The sequence below is a fragment of the Castor canadensis genome, chromosome 9, assembly GCF_047511655.1.
Source record: "Castor canadensis chromosome 9, mCasCan1.hap1v2, whole genome shotgun sequence".
In the NCBI taxonomy this organism is placed as follows: Eukaryota; Metazoa; Chordata; class Mammalia; order Rodentia; family Castoridae; genus Castor; species Castor canadensis.
This window is the reverse complement of record NC_133394.1, coordinates 139,565,817-139,590,904: the sequence shown is the minus strand read 5'-3', so window position 1 is coordinate 139,590,904 and position 25,088 is coordinate 139,565,817. Positions and strand designations below refer to the sequence as shown.

The 25,088-nt window shown below is 35.9% G+C and overlaps 1 protein-coding gene and 1 pseudogene across 5 annotated transcripts in view; one reads left to right on the top strand and one right to left on the bottom strand.

Annotated features, from left to right (window-relative positions):
- The window catches only part of Kcnip4 (potassium voltage-gated channel interacting protein 4), a 1,065,442-nt gene that overhangs the window by 73,036 nt on the left and 967,318 nt on the right, over nt 1-25,088 (bottom strand). The window lies entirely within an intron of this gene.
- On the top strand, nt 1,755-24,914 carry LOC109676407 (tRNA wybutosine-synthesizing protein 5-like; annotated as a pseudogene).

Here is a 25,088-nt window from a genome sequence, read left to right as displayed (position 1 = left end):
GACTAAGATGAATGGAACATGCTCAGTCTAGAAGAAGAAAACAGGGAGAAAACCAGCAACAAAACTGATTATCTTTTGTCACAAAAATAGCAAATTTTATAAGCATTTATAAAATAAATACTTTTTTCTTTATAAAGCTTCTAGATTTGTCTTCAATAAAATTTTCAAGTTTCAACAGGAACCTTGGCATACTCTCATTAAGTGCAGCTGTGTGCTTGCTAAATTTCATCTCACTTGGTTCTTCCAGGGATTGGGGTATTAGCATACTTTCTGGCCCTAGGATGCCAATAGAGCTAGCTTATGCATATGAAGTGGGAAATATACCAAGAGTCCACCTGGAGCCACCAGTGATGCCACTAAGGCAACTCTCAATACCCAAAGCAGTGAAGCAGAACTGTCATTCAGGTGAGTTAAGTTGTTAATAGAGAAACATTTTATAAGCCTGTCCAGTCTAGAGATACTTGGTACAGTTCTCAACTCTATCTTAGAAGAATCCTTGTTCCATCTCCAAAGAGAAAAATATATACAATTATTAAATGAAAGTAATAAATACTTAGAATGTGAGAACAAATCTAGAAGCTTTATAAAGAAAAAGTAATGAGTTTCTTCATCTTTCCCTCTCCCATCCAATTTCTAACAGAATGGGATAGCCATGCTGAGCTTGAACTATCATGGTTTATTCTTCTTAACTTTCCTAAGCTAGTCAAGGGGACAAGGGTATCAATGCAGACAGCAAAGCAAGTGAAATGTTTGGTGAAGGATATAAATCAGTATTACACAGTATTGGGCAGTACTAAGTCAGTTCATATAACCTGATTTAGCCTCAGATCATCACTTTAAGTGGGGAGTAAAAATAGCACCTGGCTTTGAGTTTTTGTAAGGATAAACTTAGATAATATGTATAATTCATTTCATATGGTACCTAACATATTTCAGCACCCAACATGGAGTAATGGTAATAGCTCAGGTAATTAGACCCTGAGCTCCTGAAAGAACAGCACTAAAGAAACTCATATATAGGCTGGGGGCATTGCTTAAGAGGTAGAGTATCTGCCTAGCAAGTACAGGACCCCGAATTCTACCAACGCACAAGACCTAGTACTACCGAAAAAAGTAAGAAACTCATACTGTCAGAAACAATACCAATACTAAACTCAGCAACTTATATAAAAATTCTACTCACTATGATTGCTGGTAAATTTCTCCAAAATTGAAGTAAGGAAAGGAAATATCATTCTGGAACCAAATAATACAAACTCAAAAGAAATTGACTGCTGGTAACCTCCATGTATAATTTGGGAGGTTTTTTTTTGTTTTTTTTTTCTAGCACATGCTCTTTGGTAGCTGGGCCAGTCAGCTTCTGTGCTTGTAGTTATTCATTGGACTGGTGTAGCTGCAAACCTGGCATGAGCTTGTCAGGGAAACTTCTATTGGTGTAGCTGTGGGAAAGCTTCAGCAACAGCAAAATTTTTGCTGCTTGAATTTTTCCTAGCTCTTTTTGACTAAAACCTTTTTTACGTTGTGTGGTCTTGGGATGGGACCTGCATCCTTGGTGTCTGCTACCTGGGAGTTTGCTAAAAATGTAGATTCTCAGGCTCCATACCTCAAGTACCGAACCAGAATCTGCTTCGTGCTAAGAACTTTAGGTGATTTGTGTGCAGTGTTTGAAAGGCACTGATTGTAAATGTTTTTCTGAAGCCACCTCAATGGATAGGCAGAGAACCACTGGCCTACCATTTTCCTTCTGTCCTTTCATGGTGCTTGGTGTAGATCTTCATGTAAAAGGAGCCCAGCTTCACTTAGTCCTGACTACAGCATTCACCGAATTCAGCCCCGAGACACCAGTGAGCATTTTAAATGACAGGAACAAAACTAAGGAAATTAGTATGAACTCAGGTGATAAATAGTCTAGGTTTGTTCCAAGCTCTGCATCATGTCAGTTAATTGACCTGGGAAAAAGTAACTCAACTCTGCCATTGTTCCTACCTCTCCTCAATTCACAATCAAGAATCCCATTTTGTAATGGTTGACCCTTTCATGATGGTAAGGTGGACGAAAGGAGGGCAGTAGCAGACATCAGGGAAGGGTGCCTAATACGAGATCAGGCAGTACATTCTGCTCATTGCAATAAGCTGGATTTGGAAATCAGACTCTGGTCTGATTCTTCCAGTGTTTGAGCAAAGAGGAGCTCTTGATAAATTATTTCTTACCAATGGGCTCAAAGCTGCAAGAAAAATGAAGACACCATGGCTACAGAAATATAAACCTTCATTCATGATAGCTTTTTAATTTGAGTCCTTATGTCTTCAGTTCTATTCTGTTCAGCCAGTAATTTCTCAATCTCTCTCTCTTGTGCTCTCTCTCTCCCCCTTTCTTCACTACTCATTGCTTATACTACCTTAAATTCCTCAAATCCATACACTTCTGACCAAAAGATAATCTTTGACTAGTTATATATTTATTACTACTATTGGTTTATCAACATGATCATTATTACTGGAACACCACTCATACCAACCTACCTTTTCATTCATACTGACTACCTGATAATTGACCCTCAAAACTATAAGGAACCCAATATATAATTCATGAGAAAAAAATATGGAAATATTATAATTAGATACATTTATATATTCACTAATACATCGCTATTCAAAGGAATTAAAAAACAAATGATGCCTACCATTACTGCGTATAATAGCAGTTGTTGCTTAAGAGCACATTTTGTTAGTCACTACACCGTTGTGGGAAGGAACTGTCTCAGACTTCAGAATTGTAATGTCTCAGATTATAACTCAGGATTCATAAGAGGCCTAACTGAAGTTCAGAGGTAAACTAAACTAGCTAGGCAACAAAATGAGAAAGTTATTTGATGATGTAAGACTTCTGGGTCCCACTGGCTTTCATTCTGCTCATCTTCACTCCAAGCTCTTGGAGCCTTATCTTAGCTGGAGGTCAGGCCTATCCACCTGTCTGTTACATGAACCCAAACTCTTCTGAGTGTACTATCTTCTTGAAAACCCCAATTTTTCAGCACAAGGTTAATGCACTGAAAACTGTCAAACAATATGGGGAAAGGGGGAGAAAGGGTAAGAAAGGATAATACAGGGGGTTAAACTGATTAAAATACAATATATTTACAGGTAGAATATCAAGGCAAAACCTCATGAATGATGGACACATAATGAAAGACAGAAATGTAAAACAGGCAATGTTAAGGAAAGAGCAAAGGAGGGTGAATATGGTTGATGTGTTTTTTACATGTATGAATGTGGAACATTGAAACCTGTTGAAGTCATCTTAAGAAGGGGGAGAAGAAAGGGGAAGAATAATGGAGGGGATGAAATAAATCAGGGTACCTGGTAAGCATAAATGGAGATGTCACAATGAAACTCCCTGCAAAAGTATTATATACTAATTAAAATGTTAAAAAATAACCATATAAGAAAAAAAGGTTAACCAACTAATCAATGAAATGTTGGACATTTTCCAGTACAAGATATGTATTATTATCAAAAAACATAACTGATGCTTTAGATGGTAAGGCTTATTTCACTCCTTTAGAAACTATAATAATATCTTAAGTTAGTGACCGTTTTTTAGATTCTGCTTGTGACATGCCTGAGGTCATTTGACAATGAACTCATGGAAAGTCAAATAACGTTCCTAAGGTTTCTGCCTCACCCATTCGAAATCACACTACTCTGACACATGGCTCTATTCAGCAAGTACTCTTGGAGCCACTCTCAGACAACTTGTAATAGAAGGCAGAGCCTTTCTCAAGATGCTGTACAATTGAAATTTCACATGCTCCTTTCTGAGAAGATGGAGAGAATGCTTTAGGGGGCTGCTGCCTGTTCCTCAGAGTAGACTGTCAAAAAAACAACAGGCACACTTCCTGGCAAAGCAAGCTCTAAACAAGCAGACTGGGGACAAGAAGAAAGATGGCTCCAGTCTCTAAGGGACATTAAATCAAATTTCCTTGTCCCAGGCATGTGTCTGGCTACAAAGCATAATTCAATGTCATTATGAGTTTTCTTATGCACCGAGCTGGGGAAATGCTTCCATGGAGACTGACTGGTTCCGAAACAAGTAGCTAAAGACCCTTTAATGCCCTGGTCTTGTGCATTTCTGTACTGAGTAGTTTTGTATCCACGATAGGGTAGATTTCACCTTTTTAAAATAACTAGAGTTTTTGCTCTTTGAAAATTTTAAGGAAAATTGAAAGGGATGTGGAAGTTGTATTAAAATAATTTGGATTCTTATATAAGTTGTCATAGACCAAAAAAATTAATTTTGTCTTTTATTTAAAAAACACAAATTTGGCGTATTTTATCAGAAAACACTGTGAGTTTATCATGTGCAACATGAGGGTTTGAAGTGTATGTACATTGTAGGATTCTTAAGTCTAGCTCGTTACAAATGCATTGCTTCACACAGTTACTTTTATGATGAGACAAAAGCATTTACCCTGCACATTTGATTTTTGAGACAGGGTCTCACTATCTAGCTCAGGGTTGCCTCAAACTCACAACCACAGTTTGAGTTGCCTCAGACTCACTGGGGAGGCTGCCTCAGCCTCCCTAGTGCTAGGATTGCAGGCATATACCACCATGTCTGATTTCTCTTTACATTTTTTCAAGAATACAATATATCATCATTAACTGTATATCTCTTGAAATGTATTTCTCTTATCTAACTGTAATTATGAATTCTTTAACATCTCCCCGTCTCCTCTTACCTCCCTTCCATCTTAGCCTCTGGTAACCACCATTAGACTCTTCTGAAATTTCATCTTTTTTGATCAAAGGGTCAGGCCTTATGCTCAATCATCCATTTTCTGCTTCTTTTATAAACTGAGTTTTTGTTGACCTGGGGGACTTATACATTTGATTGTTTAAACATTTCTATGCAGCAACAAAAATTGATGCTTTCATATTCAGCTCAATTTCATAGACAGCTGTAATTTACAAAGGAGTTTTAATGGAGAAAGAAACAAGTCAATATTTTATTCATGATAAACATAAACCATCACTATTAGGTCAAGGATTCTTTTTGCTGAGAAAATATTGTCATAAATGATCAATCAATCTCCACAAGAGGAAGGAGGATTCATAAAAGACTACAGAGTTTATATGTTGGTTTGAATTTTAATGCTAGTAATTTCTGAGGCTCCATTGTACCTGCAAGAATTATTATAAGCTTTTTTCCTCCTTGTGGTGGTACTGGAGATTGAACTTAAGGCCTCATGCTTGCTAGGTAGGCATTGCTCTACTACTTGAGCCATATCTCGATTCCTTTTTGCTTTAGTTGTTTTTAGGATAGGGTCTTGTAGTGTGCTTGTTCAGCCTGGACTGTGATCCTTCTATTTACACTTCTCCAAATAGTTGGGATGACAGGTGTGTGGCACCATAACTAACTACTGGGTGAGACGGAGTCTTACAAACTTTATTACCTGGACTGGCCTGGAATTGCAATTCTCCTGATCTTTGCCTGTTGAGTAACTGGTATTACAGGTGTAAACTGTCAAGTCTGGCCTTCAGGGAGCATCTTTTACCTTAAGCTAATTTTCTAGGTAGATTTCGAACTGTGCATTTGGAACATTCCTAAGTTCCTATTTTGCACATAAATCCCATGCTTTTCAAATATCCACCTTAGTTGTTGGTTGACCTTTCTTCACCATGAGCCCCGCTCTTTACTTATACTTCCTTGCAAACTTCTCCTACTCTGTTTTGCCTGGTCCTGGGTTGATGTTGTAATGTCCCTTGCTGTCTAAGTAATGCTCTCTGATTAACTAGTACTAATTCAAGTATTACCATTCCCAGTTCCATTTAACTACTCTTGCACTGCCTGGGAAGCTTAATTCTCATTTCTCAATTACCTTTGCTATAGCCTTATTGCTTTTAATCATGGTATGTCAATTTACTACTTTTTCTGACCTCCTTGATTACAAACTATTTATGAGATATTTTTTATGTCTGATCAAATGTTCAGTAGTCACTGAATAACTGAATGAACATGCAAATAAGATCCCCTAATTCAAATAATAGACTTTCAAATCTAAAGCTAAATTATTATATTGGTTAGGTTATCAGATATTATCTTTTAACAGTTATTCTTTTCATTTAGTGACTCCTTAAGTGTTGATGCCAAGATATAGGGAGAATAGGTAATACGTAAAGAAACATTTGATTCTCTCAAATTCTTAAGAAAACCAATAGTCAGGATTGTGAAAAAATATTACTCTTTAGACTCATGTTCAGGAATTCATGATAAATTGCTCTTCACAGGATTAATTAAGAATAAGTGATACCTACTCTTATTGAGCATAATTTATGCACAAATGATATGATTTCCACAGCACAAAATTACTTTGCAAATATGATTTCTGATGATTGCATTCCTTCACATAAGACATGACCTATCTAGTTTTAGAGATGGGGAATCTAACATTCAGATTTGTTAAAATGAAGTTCCTAATGTCAGATGCTAAATAAATGGAGAAACTACACGATGAATCCCTTTAAAAAGATATTCTGTAACAGTGCTGTGATGAGAACGCCACCTTGGTGGGCTGGTGGTAGGAAATTCCAGTGTTTTGAATCCAAAATGTCAGTCTAAGAAACAAAGTTTGCACAGGATATTCTAGTAAATAAATATGATGAAACAAACGCCTACTCCAAATTAGAAGAAAAACAATCCTTTTCAGAAGCAGCTAGGTCTAATTCTTGGTGTAGCTTATCAGTAGACTGGCCATCCCTTGAGGAATTCTTTGGAAGCTGAAAACTTGCTGAAATTACTGTATGTCAAATAAGAACATAAGTTTTCCAAGTGTTAAGGACTATTTTTCATGATGGTGTCAAGCACAGCATCTGGACAGGATACTATGTGTAGTACCATAGTGAGGGAACTAGGTGCTACTCTCACTTAGAGAATATTAGTTTTCCTGAAAATTGTAACCGTCTAGTTGACTGAGTTCACTCAGTGGAAAGATTGCTCCAAAGGAGAATAGACACAACATGTAATTATTGCACTTATCAAAATAAGATCCAGAATTAAAGAATGGTAATTGTCTGAACACTAGGATTTATATACTCTGTACTACTACTAATAAAAAGATATTCTAACATTTCTTTATTATACTATATGTCATATGCTGTGCTAATCCCATTTAATCCTCACAAAATTATGATATACAAAAGTACTGCCATTATTTCATTCTACAAATGAGCAATAAAGTTGTGTCTTAAGTGACAGAGCAAGCACTCATACTATACTTTTCTGACCTACTCATTTACACTTTGAATTCATTGAGGACTGAAGGCAAAGATAAACAGATACAGCACCTGTCCCCACAGTATGGTGGGGAAACAATACTACAAACCTACTGACTGTACAATATAAGTATCCCATAAGAGAGGTTCAAAGAATGGTCTGGGAAAATGGGGGAGGGAAAAGATACTTTACAGATATCTGAGACCTGGAAAAATAAAAGGAACTCCTTAGGTAGAAGTAATATGGCAAAGAATAATCACATGCTCTGGGGTGATGGGCACTTAGCTCTGTAGGACTAGAACAAAGACTATGGGGCAGAGTCAGGAATAAGGATAGAAATGTGCAAAAAAGCCTAATGCTGAAAGTCATGGCAGGAAATTACATTTTTTTAAATAAAAGAATAAGGAGTCATTTTTCAATGGCTTTAAAGATCTGACATCAATAAATTTACTATTTATAAAGATCAGAAATGGATTGGATGTATTAATTTCTGAAATTCATATTCTGGAATCTGAAGCCTGAAGGTGATGGCATTAGAAGGTGGGGCTTTGGGGAGATAATTAGGTCCTGGGGGTGGAGTGCTCATTAATGAGATTAATGCCTTAATTAAAAGAAGTAAGAGATTTTGCTTCCTTTCTCTCGGCTTTTTGCCATGTAAGGATACAAGGAGAGGCCAATAATCTGTGAACCAGAAAGGGACCCACATTATACTCTGGACCGTCTGGTGCCTTGATCTTGGATTTTCCAACCCCCTGGTTGTTTAAGCAACCCAGTTTATAATATTCTGTTATAGCAGCCTGGATTTAAATGAATCACTTTGGCAAAGTATAGTCAATGGACTGGTGATAGAGATATTAGAAATAAGCTTGGCAACTAGGATGTAGCAGTAGTTAAAGCCTTGAAATTGAATTGGGAGAGAGGGAAAAACAGGTAGCATAAGTTAGTGGTCAAAAGCATCTTCTGGGATGATTTATTAAGCTATAATCCTAGCACTGTCTCTTCCCACCTGTGTGTTCTTAGGTAATATCATTCACTTCTGAGTTTAACTTTTCTTTTCTGTAAAACTGAGAGAATTATGGTATCTATCTCATACATTGTATATACTAACATATGTTGCTCCTTACACTACTGTTGCAGTCAAGGTCTTTAAGTGAAGTATCTGTGTTTAGCATGAAGACAGAGTTATGTTAGAGACATCTGGAAAGTGAAAGAAAATGTTATGCCAGAGACATTTGTTCATATATGTATACCAACCTGTCTATCTCTTTATAGATATATAAAACAGTATAGCTATATAGATATATCTGTAATTATTTGCAGGTCCTTACAATTGTCAAAATTATTTTTCTTGTTGTAAAGTCACATCCTAAAGCAAATTTAATTTGCTTGTAATGAAATTCAGACTAAGAAAGCATAAAAATTGGCTTAGAATTTCTAATTTGCATATAAGTGAAAATATGATTCTTCAGTATTTATGTTTTGTAGTTCTTTTTGGTCCTGTTGTTGCATGATGTAATAACTTTGGAGATAGAATGTTTCAGAATAAGTCAAAACATCAAAGACTTACCATATATTACTGGCTTTCATAACAGATTTTTTTTCTTATCACTACCTAATACACATATGAAAGATATATACTACATAAAATTCAGTTCTTAAAACTACTGCTGCAAAATTATTATATCTCTGTCCTAAATGTGACTCCATCTTTTGTTTAAAATTCAGTTTGAAATTACTGATTTTTGGATTCTGAAGATTTTAGTTTTTCTTAAACAAAATAAGTGCACATGAACTGAGAGGCGTTTCACTCCTGACAGTGTGTTGGATCCAAATTCTCATTAGTATCTCATATAATTACTTACTGGAGGAACTAGGGTTCCTTGGCTCAAGGATTTAAAAAGTTTGGTCTCATGACAGATACTAAGATTAGTAAGGAATAAATTTCAATAGAGAATTGACCTGGTCAATTTTATATTTTACTTATAAAATCTTGTATTGGGATTGAGACTGAATCTTATTAGAGGACATACATAGAGACTAATTAGAATACTCCTAAGTACTTTGTAAGACAAATATGTGGGCATGAGTGACAGCATGGACTGGCCTTAAGAAAAGAGATTTGAGAAAGTGTTAGTTAAAAATCTGACAGAACTTGATAGATGATTGCATATGACTCATGAGGGAAAATAAGGGGTCAAGAATGATTTACATATTTAGGTTGTATTACTGGGTAGATGACCATGAACCCCAATTAACAGAGAACATAAGAGAAAATGTAGTTTTGGTCTATAGAGAATGACATGTTTGGCTTAGGGCATGTCAAATATTTAATATTAAAATATTTAACATGACAGAGCAAGGCAGAAAGGGAACACACAGATTGAGTGAGAGATGTGGGCTGGAAGTTCTGAATTGAGCTCTATTAGCATAGATATGGTAAAAGTCCATGAGAATAGGTGTGCTCCTCTTGGAGGAATACAAATTATAGGGAACAATTGGTCTCCAAAGTATAGAAATACTTAAGGGATGTGTGTAGGGAAAGAAACCCTCAAAGATGGAAGAATTCTGAATTGTTAGGTAGGAAGAACACTAAAGAAACTAAGGGAGTAGATAAATTCTTGGGGTGTGGGAATTTATCCATTGCAAAATGTCCAGTTAGATAAATACTTTGAGTATTATAAAGTTGGACGCTTTTTAAAAAAAGCTTATTCAAGAAAGTTTTAATGGAGTGGTAGGGATAAAAGCTGGGAGTGGTAGGGATATTGTAGGGAGCTGAGACAATAATCCTAGGGAAAGTGTGAAAGAGGAAGTGTAGACCTCACTTCAAAAATGTTGTGCTAAGGAGAGTGAGAATAATATTTAGGAAATTTTTGATCAACATGGCGACATGCTCTGGGATGAGGACAGACATGTGCCATAGGCTAAGTGAAGGAGATTAGAATAAGTGAGCAGTTTAAGATAGAAGAGAGAATGATGACTTGAAGGAAAATGCTCAGGAATGAACACTCCGGGCTCATGAGTTCTACTTTGGATGGGAAATGTATTATTTCTTACATGAGCTTGGAAGATCAGAGCAAAAGATGTAGTTGTCCTACCAATGATAGAATTTTTAGCAAAGGGACAGAAAACTGTGGGTTGTAACACAAGAGAGCATCAGTATTGTCACTGAAGTAGGAAATAAGGTTCATACGTGAGAGGGACAGATTCTTTTTTAATAGAGGGCTTGAAGAGAAGTTTGAGCTTTGAATAGTGCTTGAGTTGAGATAAGCTTCCAAGATAACTGCCATCAATTTCTTCTCTCCTTAGGAGTACACACTACCATGCTACACACGACAATCTGTTTCTCTTGTCTTAAAATAATGCTATGGAATTGCTAGCTTCTCATATACAAATGAAATATATGACTTAGGGAAAGAGTGCAACGTGGATATCTACTTTCCTCTAATTTTATTTTAAATAATTTTTCAAAATGGAGGCAATTTGAAACTGCAACGTCCTCAAGCCCTCAAAATACAGTCTATACATACTAAGGAAAGTTCACAAATATAAAACTTTTGAAAATCTACAGAAAGGCACATGTGAGCAGCTTAAGTAATTCCATGAGAAGATCCATGCTATTGTAAGCGCCTACTGTTAAGTACCATACAGTTAAGAACCTGAACTCCAGATAAAATCCAAATCACCTACATCGAAGAGAATATTTGAGATTGTTAATTTTTTTCCTTTCTCTACATCCTCACTCACCTGTATGTCTCCAAAATATCATTCATTCTTCTCTTATACTCCCTTTGTGTTCTAAGCAAGGTGTGTTCTGCTTTCCTCTATTTCATTTTGCATTTTCTTATGTACTTTGTTCATTGGTTTTTCATACATATACTACACACATACACAAACAAAAAACCCTTACACATCTACAACCACTCCTACACACATAAGATTCTTGATGCATGTTGAGTACAAGAAAGAATCCTAATTAGGTACTTGTAGGATAAGAGTACAGAAAAATAGGAAAATCAGATTTTTCAACTGTTCAAACTTACTGGAAAAGAAAAATACCTTAAAGAAAGTAAAAATCAGAAACCTTTCTAACAGTCCTTTTTGTAACCATCTCTAGCATCTCAATATAGGAGTTGGGTTATGCTAGTAATGTCAAGTGTGGGATGAAGGCAAAATTAATATGATCTCGTGGGGAGATGTACTCAATGAGGAGGTTTTTATCTTTAAAACACTAAGAAATTTGTTATCTCTGTTTTAAGATGAAGTCCAGCTTCTTCTATGGAGCCAGTGGAACGAATCCCAAGAAAGAAGCTAATATTTGCCCTCTTTGGCTTCAGATCACAAAATTGAGGTTAGGGGATGGGCTCTTGTAATATTTTTGCTACATTTTAATTTTAGCTTCTATTATTATCCCTATGCACCGTTCAGTCATTCTCAATAATCTGTTTGAATTATAGCAGTAGGTTTCACGTGGTCTAACAGCCTCCCCTCTCATTTTTCTTATTCTGCTCTGTTAGAGTAATATTTCCAAAGCATCAATCTGACCACATCTGGGTCTGTTCCCTTGATGATCTTACCCAGTCTCATGGATAAGAACATAATCTAGATACCGAGGTCTCTAGTATTTATTGCTTAGCTGGAGCTTTCTTCTAGACACACATATGTATGCTGTTGCCTACTCCATAGCTCTCAATTCCTCAAATAATATAGGAATTCTTATCTTCTTCTCAAAATGTAGTCCTTCTTCACTTTTTCCCATGGCAGAATGTCAATGTATTCGTCTCATTCCTTATATAAAATGGTCAGATTCATCTTTTAATAGGAACTGCAGTATGCAGGGGCTAAATGCTATTCTCCAGAATCAGGATGTAAACCCAGGCAATCTGACTCTAGATATTCCAGAATCTATGTTCTTCACTCCTGCTGCTCCTTTACCTTATAGATCTCTTTGCATGTAACCTGAAACTTCATATGGCACCTGTGTGACAAATATTGACTGCAAGCCTCAGAGTAAGCTTGCTTGATAAAGTAACAGCTATGATCTAGTTTTTACTAGTTGTCTTATAAGATAACTGAAAATTCCTTTTGTTTAGAGCTAAAATCTTTTTTGATTTAGTTTCTTTTTATTTTTTTAGATCCTTCTCTATTCTTATCAGGATTCTAAGCTGTGATTTTGAGACAGGGACTCAGAAGTGTCTGTTTTAATTCTGTCTCAGCTATCTATTAACTATATGACATTGGGAAGTTTCTAAGCCTCTTGACGTTATGATTATTACACCAAAAATGCCATGCATGCCATAGTTAGTCCAGGGTGTATAACAATAATGTAGAAAATGTAGACAAATAGATAAATCAAGTTATAGTCCCTTTACTCCTCAAGGGCAAAAATCATATCTGTTTGTTTACTATCCACTTCCCAGGTGTTTATTGCAGTTGTATTTTGTGAAGAAACTCAATAAAAATGTGTGAATTGACGGTTGAAGAGTGTATGAGTTGGTATCTGGAATAGTCAAGATGTTTTAGAGTTTCGGAGACAGTTTGATGGAGGAGAAAGAATCCTGAGTTGAGAAGTAGAACATAAGATCTAGTGTAAAGAGAGTATAGTAGAAAGTTACTTGACTTTGGCAACAATAATCATCACATATGTTAAAAAAAATTCAGAATTTGCCTCTTGTCTAAAGCATAGAGAATGTAGGATTAGTCGACAAAGGTGTCTTAAGGAAACTCTGACTGTATAATTTACCTTCATCACAAAACTTAAAAGGTATAAACACTGGACATTTTTGTTTGTGTTGGATCGTCAATGAAAAGGCTCAGGAACACAGTACCTACATAGAAACATCTCTGTTTTATACCTTATTTCTTTTTTTTTTTCATTTTTCTTTTATTATTCATATGTGCATACAAGGCTTGGTTCATTTCTCCCCCCTGCCCCCACCCCCTCCCTTACCACCCACTCCGCCTACCTTATTTCTTATAAGTGCCTTCACCAATGATGCAAGGTGGGTGAAATGATCCCCATCTACAAATAAGGAAGTGGAAATTTTGGGGGATTCTCAAAGTAAAACTTCTAGTAAGTGCCAGGGGTGACTGAATTTCAGGATTAAGTGTCTGACTGTCAGAATTCTCTGCTCTGAAGCTCATGTGCCCCCTAAGTTTCTAGTGCTAATGATGTAAATCAAAAGGCAGGGCATAAGTGCTGCAGGAGACACCTCACTTCTTGAGCACCAAGTTCTTCCAATTCCAGCAGAGACTGCTATGATCAGTTGAAGAATATTCTAGTCACATAAAACACTAATGAATTAGAAAAAATGGGTAATTAACTGCATGCTCCCGTTCTGTTTTTCAATAAATGTTATCTGTCCAATAAATCAGTGGCACTTATTAACACTCATGCAAAGTGTGCTCAGTAATAAGGTTGCCTTCCATTAAAGAATAACATGAGGTTTTATGCAGAGTTCCTGGAAAAAACCAAGTAAGCATTATTAGCATTCGCTTCATTGCACAGATTACATGGTGCTTGATTCTGCCACTGACAAGCAGTAAATTGCTCAGTTGTGTATGACTGCCTAAAACATGTTTAATCTACTATTAGTTCCACAGAGATTATTACTGCCCACCCTCATTCCACCCCCTACCACTGTGGACAACTAATGGGGACTCAGAGACCTAAAATAATTATAGACCACAATCTGTGAAAACAAACAACAAAGGGACTAATCATATCCTTTCTTGAAATTTGCTTATTGCAAATGTGGTTTGATTTTTTTTTCACATAGTGCTCTGTATTAGATTTCATTTATGGTAAGAAGATCTATCTTGGATTTTAGCTGGAGAAACCAAGACATTTACTCTCTTGTGATAGACATTAAATGACAGCTTGGATTATTTTTTGTTCTCTCTCTAGATATTGCAGCAAATATTGTTTATGTTCTCTCTTGGGGCATCAAAGGGAATGATTTAGAAAGCTAGATGGAATAAATAATTAGGTAACTGCCTAGGGTTGAAGTGATATATGCAGGAAATACGATAGGAGGGACTGAAAAGAACTTTAAAAAATAAGAGAAAGTACCGTTGGAACAGTGATAAAAAATCAGGATAAAACAAACAAAAATCCCTGAATACTTGACATCTATGAAAGAAAAGATTAATTGTGGTGCCAAACAGCAGTAGTTCTCTTGGCCCAGCTTTTGATAAATTTAATTTTCTTCTCTCTTAATGCAATGGAATCTATAATGTGTCTTATGCAAGTTTCCCTCAGAATTTTTTGAAAATCAGTAGGCAATGTATTTTTTAAAATGAAAAAAGAAATTAGGTTGTGTATTGCTCTACCTACAATAACTTAAAAATCACATTGAAGGAATAAGACACGGTGGTGCACGTCTGCAATCTCAGTTACTGAGGAGGTGGAGGTAGGAGCATTGCTAAGGCTGGCCTGAGAGAAAGGTGGGAGGTCCCAACTGAAAAATAAACTAAAACAAAAAGGGTTGGAGGTGTGGCTCAAGTTGTAGAGCACTTACCTAGCAAGTACAAGTTTCCAAGATCAAATACCAATACCACAAAAAAAAAAAATCACATTTGGAAAAAGTGGTTTTGCTAATTTCCTTGTTCATTTGTTTGAATGTTTAAAGAATAGTCCTTCAGCATAAAGAGTTTGGTAGGTGGTATTTTAACTCACTGTAGACATTTCTCTTTGCTAACATAGGGTCTTTCAGTAGCAGAAAGAAGAAGGACTTAAAAGAGGAATAGGGACATGTCTTTACTAATAACAATATTTACTCCTTGAAATGGTCTTTTCAGGTTCCTCAGTGGTTTCAAAGATACCTCAGGCTTTCCTTTCCTTTTGGTAGACTACACTGTTTTAGTTTACTGCATGGGGAGCAGAGGTTGCTCTGGCTTAATGGAAATGCACAAAAAGCCAGAGTAATGACAGAGTCCTGGTTCTGTCACCAATTGGCTTATGATTTTGGGTCAATTTCATGATTATGCTGTCTCCTGATTTCTGTTCTACAAAGTGTTAAAAATACTCTTAATGAGGCTTTGAAATGATGTGACCTATATATGGGAAAGCAGTTTATGAAAAGGGGTACACATTTCCCCTTTGATCAAGCTTTACTTACATATTAATGATCTACCCCGTTTGGTGCCATGGTTCTCCTTCTTCTGTGATATTTCAGTGATGACTATAAAAATTTTTATGGTTCATATTTATATATGAACCTTTATAGATTTGCCTTCTCACTCCTGAAGTTGTTATAATTTATTAACTCTAATATATTTTGTTATAACTTATTAACACTAATGTATTCTACTCATTTTTCTAACATGGTCATAAGTGGGTCATATTGATTCAGATATTGGATCTTTTCCTATTTCTCTCATAATCAGGCTAATATGCTCGCAAATAATGCTTTTAAGATTGTTTCTTTAGAGCTTTGAAGACAGATTTTTTAAATTCTATGCTCCTTTTTATCCATGATTCTATTATTTTGCATTTTGCTTATAAAGTATTTGAAGAGAGACATATTGTTTTCTCAATATATTACCTTTATTATATGTGCTCAATATATTATCTTTATTATAATTGCTTGTAATCATCCATTCCCATGGCCTTAAATAGTATTTGTAAGTTAATGACACTTAAATTCATATCTTCATTACTAAACAGCCCTTTTAACACCTATAATGATGTATCATCTATCCAACCACTTAAATTTATCAACCTTTAAAAGACGAAATCCAAATCTTTGTCCACTAGCTCCTAACACCCTCAAGCCCACTGAACTTTTCTCCCCCAGTCTTTGGCATCTTACTAAATAGTACCAATGCACTCCCACTTATTAGCCATGAACCTTGGTATCATCTACATTGATTCCCTCTGCTTCCGGGTCATGTTAAATACATTTGTCAACTTCTGTAATTCTTATTTACAAAATATAGATCAAATCATTTAACTCACATTTAAGCTATTACAATTTTTAGTTGAATTTACAATCCTATCTTGACTAGATGACTGCAATTTTTTTTCTTGTCACTCTCATTCATTCTTCCTCCTTGACCAAATCCATTATATGCCAAATAGAACTTACTGCAAACATAGATCATAGGCAATCACTACTTAACCTTCAGTAGTTTCATGCTGCACACTGAGTTAAATCCAGCCTGCACGACTTTGCTTGACTTGCTTCATGCACTTCGCTGGCCTCGTCTTAGATCACTTTGTCCTCAATCGTAGTGATTTAGTCACACAGACCCCTCTGGTTCCTTGAGTATAATAAACCCTTCCTTGTCTTAGAACTTTTGCACTTGTGTCATCTATGGGGAATTATATTGTTCTGGCTCTTTTCATAACTGATTCTCCTTTGGGTCTGGCATAGAAAACCCTTAACTTCAGAAAGGCTTGCTACAGCAGTCAAGGTTTTCCAGAAAACAGAGCCAATAAGATATTTTTCTAGCTGTCATATCTATCTATCTATCTATCTATCTATCTATCTATCTATCTATCTATCTATGTCTTTATCTGTTTACCTCTCTATTTGTCTACCTGTCTAACTAAGATTTAATTTAAGGAATTGACTCATGTAGTTGTAGGGACTAGCTAGCCTAATACCCACAGAACCAACAGGAAGGCTGAAATCTCAGGTAGGATTTCTATATTATAGTTTTGAGGAAGAATTTCTTCTTCTCTAGGAAACTTCAGTTTTTCCTTTTAAGCCCCTCAACTGATTTAGTGATCCCGACTCACATTATTAAGGGTAATATTCTTCATTTAAAGTTAACTGATTATAAATGTTCATTGCATCTGAAAAATACCTTCATGGCAGTGTCTAGACTAGTATTTGACCAAAAATGTGGACACAATAGCCTAGCCAAGTTAACATATAAATTTTACTTTTTGTATATTCTTTAGGGCTTCTGTTCCTATCTGAATTTCTCTCAGAGTTCTGTCCTTTCTCTTCATTGGATGTGTCATACTTTGATACAAAGTATTTCTTTGATTATTAATTTTTTACTTTCTCCACTGGACTCCAGTATGTATTGGTTGAAGACAATTCTATTTTTAATATCAACATATATTCAATAATAGCAAAGCCCTTGACACATATTAGGTATTCAATAAACAGTTAGCACTCAATACACGTTTATGGCATGGAATAGCAATCAGGAGAAGCTTGAGAAGAGAAATGTTGAGTCAGTCTCCTAAAATTCCATGGGAGATGGAATATCATATGTTATTCATAATTCAATAGAATGTCAGAGTAAGTAACTGATTCTTTTCACTCTTCTTTGACACATTCTCCTCCTTTGTATTTTCTTCAGATTAAATCAATTAATACAGATTGGAGCGGATTTACAGTTTAGCACATTCATCCCAAATGCAGCATTGAAGAGACCTCCTATGTTTTGACGACTTATTTTAATAAAGATTTGAATGCCTACCAGGATCAGTGGCATAATTTCCAGTTAGACTTATATTAATGAATACATTTAAGTGGGTATTATAAAAAGTGGGAAATGATCTGGTTTCATGCAGTAGGTTTACTGCCAGCAACATATAGTGATGAATGGTGCCCCAGATTTGTTTTTACTTTTAGTTACAAAATATTGAAAGTTGCACAGCAGGTACTTTAAGAAACATAGACCAAGTTTGACACATTATTTATTGGGCTTCCAGTAATATATTTTTGTGGACCAATTAGTTCTTCCAGAAAGAATGAGAAGGAGAAATGTTAAAGTTGATTCATACAGCACTCTACCTACCACTCTGGGCTGTGAAGACTTGGTTCCTTGTATAGCAAACTGTGTTAACAGCCACCTTGGATGAAGTTACTTTTGAATTTGATGTGGATTCAATTGTGAAGTTCAGTGATGAGGGAAGTAGAAGACCTCGAATCACTTGTAAGACAGAGACATATTCTTATTTTCTAGAGCTGATCTTCACAGTGATCTTTGTGTTTGAGGTATCAGTTGAGATGCTGCTTTCAGACTAAACAAAAAAGGTTTAATTGATGGATTAGATAAATTCATGATATATCTTTTCTGCATTCCACTTTCTCATTTGGGGGAATCTCAATCTTAAGAAATCTTTAGAAATATGCGCTAGAAAAATTCTGTGGAAGGAAGCTTTATTAGCATGAGGAAATTACTAGTTGTTCCCTCAAACCCAACTTCTCCTTTTATATGCATGCACTGCTGTTCCACTAGACAGTACATTTCAGAACTTTCCCTAGAACTGTTTGCTTGATGTGACTAAATTTCAGCCATTAATGGGAATAAAAGTGATGTATATAACATTTGTGCTATATCTAAATTAAGACAAGCCTCTTGTCCCTGGACTGGAACTCATTTACTTTCCCTCTTTCTTTGAATGTGATGGTGATGCAGATTACATAATGAAGAAGAACTAAATTCTAGTCAAAGGATAGTAGGGTAATGTGCAGAAAGAACTTGTGTTCTTATGGAGCAGACCTGTCCCATCTGTCTGCACATAACTATTTCTTGAGAGAAACATAAAGTATGGTCTAACTGGATTGCTGTAGATGAGTGGGCAAATCATCTTTGAGATTGTAGAAATGGTTCTAGTGATTTTTGCTTTATATAGGGTTTGCTTTTTCATATTTTAAAAAAAAATGTCTATCTCATATTGCCTTAAATATGACCTTTAAATGATAATGAATGATATTATCTCTTTTGATTTTCAGAATCCCAATGAAGGAATCATAAGAAAGATTATGTTAGTTTCCTCAGGAATTCAGGAGAAAGAATAAAAGCACCCATAATACAGTGAACTCTTTCCAAATTTGTCTTTGGGCAAATCTTAATAGAGTTGAGAATTAATCTACATTTCCTAATTTTTGAGGGGGATTGTTATATAAAGCATGAATCAAAGTTTTAAGCAGAAGCTTCTAGACAGAAACACAATTTAGAGTAGCAGCATGATAACAATGGTGCTAATGATAATAGTATTAATAATAGCAGTCACATTTGTGACACAGAATCTGTGCTTCACAGTCATTATCTTTGCAAAGCATAGGTGAGATGCTCTTCCTCTAATTTTACAGATGAAATAAATGAAACCCATAGAGGTGATGTATCTTGCTCAGAGGTAGCCAAAACAAGAATCTAACTACATTAACATATTTTGATTTTAAAATATGTACACCTTTGTGCAGAAAAGCATTAACATAGTAGGTGTGACTCTGTTGTCAGGATTGGTCTCAAGTTTGAGAACTTGGATTTTGAAAGAATTTCTATCATTCTCTGAGAAGAATGGGTCATTGTGTCTAGACTGTGCAAAAAAAACAGTTTTTATTGAGCACCTGTTTTGTTTCTTGGGGTCTGCAAGTGAGTACATGCTAGGTATAGAATATCTAATAAGCTTCCTTGCTAGGCAACATTCTACAAGTGTCACAATGACACACAGCTGGGAGAATTAGGCATACTTGTGTGAATCCATTTACAAAGGACTCTTGAAAGCATGCATCAGGTTTTCTCCAAACATTGCCTACATCTCTTTTCCCTCTGCAGACTTTCTTTGCTATAGTAAATCGTAACTATAAGTAAGACATATGCTAAATCCTGTAAGTGTTCCTAGGAAGTCATTAAACCTGGGGATTATCTTTGATCCTCTGACATATCTTTCCCACATGTCATTTTCTCATTTGGAGGAAATAAATTTTACGTTCTTCCTGAGCATATACGGAGACTACACTATTCAGCCTTCCTTGAAATTAGGTGGGGCTGTATGACTGATTGATGGCCAATAGAATGGGGCAAAAGGGATTTCTGCCACTAAAGGACAGGTCCACCAAATCCCTGCACAATTTTCCTTGTCTTTGTCTGCCCTCCGTTAAGGGCCCAGTGAAGAATGTTGATGCTGTCGGCAAGAATGAAGCAGATAGATGGAATAATGTCCCCAGTAATGAATAGAATCCTTACCCAGTCCTCAATGGAACTTCATGGAATTTGGTGAACAAATAAAAACTTACCTTTGTTTTCTGAAGCCACTGATGTTTTGGGACTGTGTGTTGCAGCAGTGAACCTACTCTAACCAAGATGTATCAGGAGGTGTTAAATACCACCAGCATATGTTGTAAAGATGAAAGAGGTACTTTCAGTCATAGATATGTCATTACCCATTTGATAGAACCATATTTGATGGTAAATAATATATTACCAGATGGAAACACTGAAAACTCTTGCAATAGAACCAAAAGAAGTTTTTTGTTATCATTTGAAACTGCTCTTAACATTTGTGTTTTAACTTCTTGACTTATAATGGGGTTATGCTCTGATACACCCATCATAAGTTGAAAAATGCATTTAAAACATCTAAACTTCTGAAATCACAACCTAGCAACACAATACACCATAGAGTATTTGTCCTTTATCCTGGTGATCTCATAAGTGATGGCGACCTGCAGCCTACTACTGTTGCTGCCTAGCACCATAAGATAATATGAGATCATACATCACCAGCCAGTGAAAAGATGAAAATTCAAAGTTAGTTCAACCACTTTGGAAAACCATATGGAGGCTTCTTAAAAAATTAAACATGGATCTGCCATATGATCCAGCAATCCCACTCCTATGGATACACCCAAAGGAATGTGACTCAGGTTATTCCAAAGGCATCTGCATACACATGTTTATTGCAGCATTACTTACAATAGCTAATCTATGGAAACAACTAAGATGCTCCACTACTGATGAATGGATTAGGAAAATGTAGCATTTATACAAAATGGAATACTGATAAATGGATTAAGAAAATGTGGCATTTGTACAAAATGGAATTTTACTCAGCCACAAAGAAGAATGATATTTTGTCATTCACAAGTAAATGGATGGAACTGGAGAACATCATCTTAAGCGAAGTTGGCCAGGTTCAGAAAGCCAAAAATTGCATGTTCTCCCTTATATGCAGATTATAGACCTAAAACAAATGCAGTAATATTATTGGACATGGGTCACACACTAAGGAGAGAATGCACACGGGAAAAATAGGGGAAGGGAAGGAAACCTAAAACTTGAATGTGGTTATGTGTTCACTGTAGAGGAGCAAATAAAGTAATCTTAAACTGGCAGAGGCCACTATGGGAAGGGGACCAGGAAGTAGTGGAAGTAGTGAAGAGTTCTGGCAGAGATGAGCCAATGTGGGTTGCAATACACAAGCACATGGAAGCAATGCTAGGAATCTCTCTGTATCTTTATCTCAAACTAGCAAAACCACTATGCTTTTCTTTTATCTCTTATGTTTCTCTCCAACAAGATCAGAAAACAAGAGGGTGGAACAGGTTCTGCCAGGTAGAGGGTGGAGGGAGGTAGCCCAAACAATGTACACACATGTAAATAAATGTAAAAATGATAAAATAGAAGAAAAAAAGACTCAGAATACAGTTTCTACCAAATGTGTATTGCTTCCATGCTATCATAAAGTCAAAAAATTATTAAGTCAAACCATCATAAGTTGAGCACTATCTGCCCTTGATAAAATAAAAGGTGTTAAATCATTATGTATAGCTCATTTACCAAAGAAACACACTCTTTCACTTCTCTTAATATTAGGTTGTTTTTCAAGAAGAAAATTAACAACTTTTCAGTTTTACTAAGTAGATGTAAGGAGAACAAAAAGAGAAAGGTGAGAGAAATTGAAAATCTTAACTGGGTAGTCCCTTGATCTGATTGTTTGATATTATTCATTCATTCACAAATATTTATTGATTACCCATAACAGACAAGATACAGTCTAAAAGTGTGAGGATATTATGATAAAGAAGTTACAGTCCTGTCTTCTGGGAGCTTACTGAATAGGGATGAAACCAGCAGGTACAGGGGAAACCCAGAATACATACCAGAAGAGGAGCACACAGGAGGCTCTCTAAATCTTCTGTAGGAAATGTTTTCCAGGTACTGAACAGTACAATGGGCTAGACTCATAAAATCAGGTGTGCAGCATTGCAAAATGAATCAGGTTTGGCACATAAACTTCAAGAAGTTCATAGATTAAGCAGAAATAAGGGTCTTCAGTCCATTTTTATGTTCTTGAATTTTTTGGTTTGTGTGTGTGTGTGTGTGTGTGTGTGTGTGTGTGTGTAAGTGGGTAGAGATCTGAGGTATGAGTTGAGATGTACATCTCTTCAAAGGAATGTTCTTTTGGAACAATAGTGAGCCAAAGGACAATGTGGACATGCTGCTTTCCTCAGATTCCCAAGTGAAGAGAAGTCTGAGTGGTTGGTGAGGCAGTTGCTAGACTATCTGTTAGGTCAGGCTCAGCCTGTCCAACAAGGTACTCAACTAAGATAGGTATCCTGCTTGTTTAAAAATCAAATGAAATGTTCGCTACCAGCTCTTAATTGTTAAGAAAGAATAGTTAATTTGCAGGACACATGTATCAGCAACACATTTGGGTCAAAAAATCCCTATATGCACACACAACTACATTTGGGGCTGGGATGTATGTTGCTAGCATGTGTGAACCCCTCGGTTTGACTCCAAGCATTTCAAACTATATATACATCCCCAACCCCAGATATTTTTCATCTATACACATGTATACATATATATGTGAATAAATATAGAAATGAATATACAAATGAAGTTAATAATGATAAAGAAGAAAGTTAACCTCTAGCAAGGTGGGATGAAAAATTTATTGTAGGTAAGACAGTTAAATAATTCCCTCTGTCTGATTCCAAATGTTGAGCATGACATGTTATTAGGTTAAAAAGAAACAAAAAAACCAAAAAACCTTTAAATGCCATAGAATAAACTTAACATTGACTGATGATTAAGGTATTAGACATCAAGATAACATCACAGAACCTTCATTGTGAATTATAGTTACTTATCTACTTAGAAAAATAAGAAGAAAGAACTGAAGGGGTCCAAGATCTATTGAGTATACTCTAAATCAAAGACTTTTTGCAAAATTTCTCATTTACCTTCTTATCTTCATGGGTGCTGATATTCTGAACCTTCAGGTTATCAATATCCTCAAGGAAAATTTTATGTCCCCAGAAGTTAAATCATCTACCCAAGGCAGGAAATGGTAACTGTAAAGGTTGAACCATGAGAACATCTGTGTTGTGTACATTTTTGGATGTCAGAAGGGTAGCCATGTTAACTGTTTAGACCTATAGATAATCTTCTTCTCAAAACCTTATTTCTTGGAAGTGTGACAGAAACTCTACAGAATAAGAAACAATATTTAACTCTGCTCTTATACTTTCCTTCTAAAGTTCATGAGTAATACTTTGCAATTAAAGAAGAATTTTTTATCTGAGCCTTTCAAGTGCTAAACAAAACCAATTATTACTCACCCCACTTCATGATTAGAAGACAGCATCCTAATCCCTAATGTGCTGACAGGAAGACAGAACCTGCCCCAGGTGAAGTGACTTTCTGAATGTCACACAGAATAACTCTCCTCAAGAATAACTCTGAGGAGTCATGACAAAAAAAAAAAAAAAAAGCAATTGTCTTATACAATTAGCATTGCCATATCCAATTAGCAGTGTATTTCTCTATCCTAACCAATGTATCCCCCCCTGCCTGGTGTGTGCTAAATTCCTTCTCTCCCCTCACCATTGTAAGTGGGACCCAGTGCTTTTTATGCAAACGTACTTTGTCAAAAATGTAGATTCCTACATTTTCATTCTCAGTTCCCTTCATCTATTTTTAAAGGTCCTAGTGCAGACTTTCTCAAATACTTTGAGTGGGGTAGAAAAGGCTTATAAAAAGAATTTGGGGGGCCCTAGCTGGAGACTACAAGCGTGAGCATCCATGGCGGGGGCATTTCGCGGAAACGGTTCATGCAGCACCTCTACCCACAGAGAAAACCTCTTGTGTTGGAAGGAATTGATTTGGGGTCATGTACAAGCACATGGACAGTGGATTATCTAAGCCAAGTTGGAGGGACAAAAGAAGTAAAAATTCATGTTGCTGCAGTTCCACAGATGGACTTCATTAAACTTTACCTTTTGACAAGTTGGTCCAGAGAGCAGCTGAAGAAAAACATACAGAATTTTTTATTTCAGAGGATGAGAAATATTATTTACAGTCACTTGGAGAAGACCCTAGAAAGGATGTTGCAGATATCAGAAAGCAGTTTCCTTTATTGGAAGGAAATAGTAAGTTTCCCAAATTCTTCAGAGAGGAACAGTTCTTTTCCAGTGTTTTTCGAATTAGTTCACCTGGATTACAACTTTGGACTCACTATGATGTAATGGATAACTTCTTAATACAAGTGACAGGAAAAAAGTGTGTTACATTGTTCAGTCCTCGAGATGCACAGTATTTGTATTTGTCAGGTTCTCAATCAGAAGTGCTGAATATAGATAGCCCAGACTTGGCTAAATATCCACTCTTTTCCAATGCTAGAAGCTTTATGGTTCCATAATGTAATTTCTGAAGAGTTTGGAGTGGGAGTGAATGTCTTTTGGAAGCACCTTCCTTCTGAATGCTGTGATAAAACAGATACCTATGGCAACAAAGATCTTAGAGCAGCATCAAGAGCTACACAAATCTTGGACAGAGCCTTAAAGGCACTGGCTGAATTACCAGAGGAATACAGGGACTTCTATGCATGGCAAATGGTCTTACATATTCAACACAAAGCCTAAAGCAAGAGCTTTGAATAAAAAAAATGAAATGAATGCAGTAAAAGTAAAAATTTAATAAAATTTAGCTCAATATTGGAAAAGTATAATAATATATATTAACTTTTAAAGATTCTTTGTTAAAATAGGGAAGAAATCAATCTCAGATTTACGGTTAAGTATGGAGGGGGTTGTTTGTATAGTTTCTACTTACAG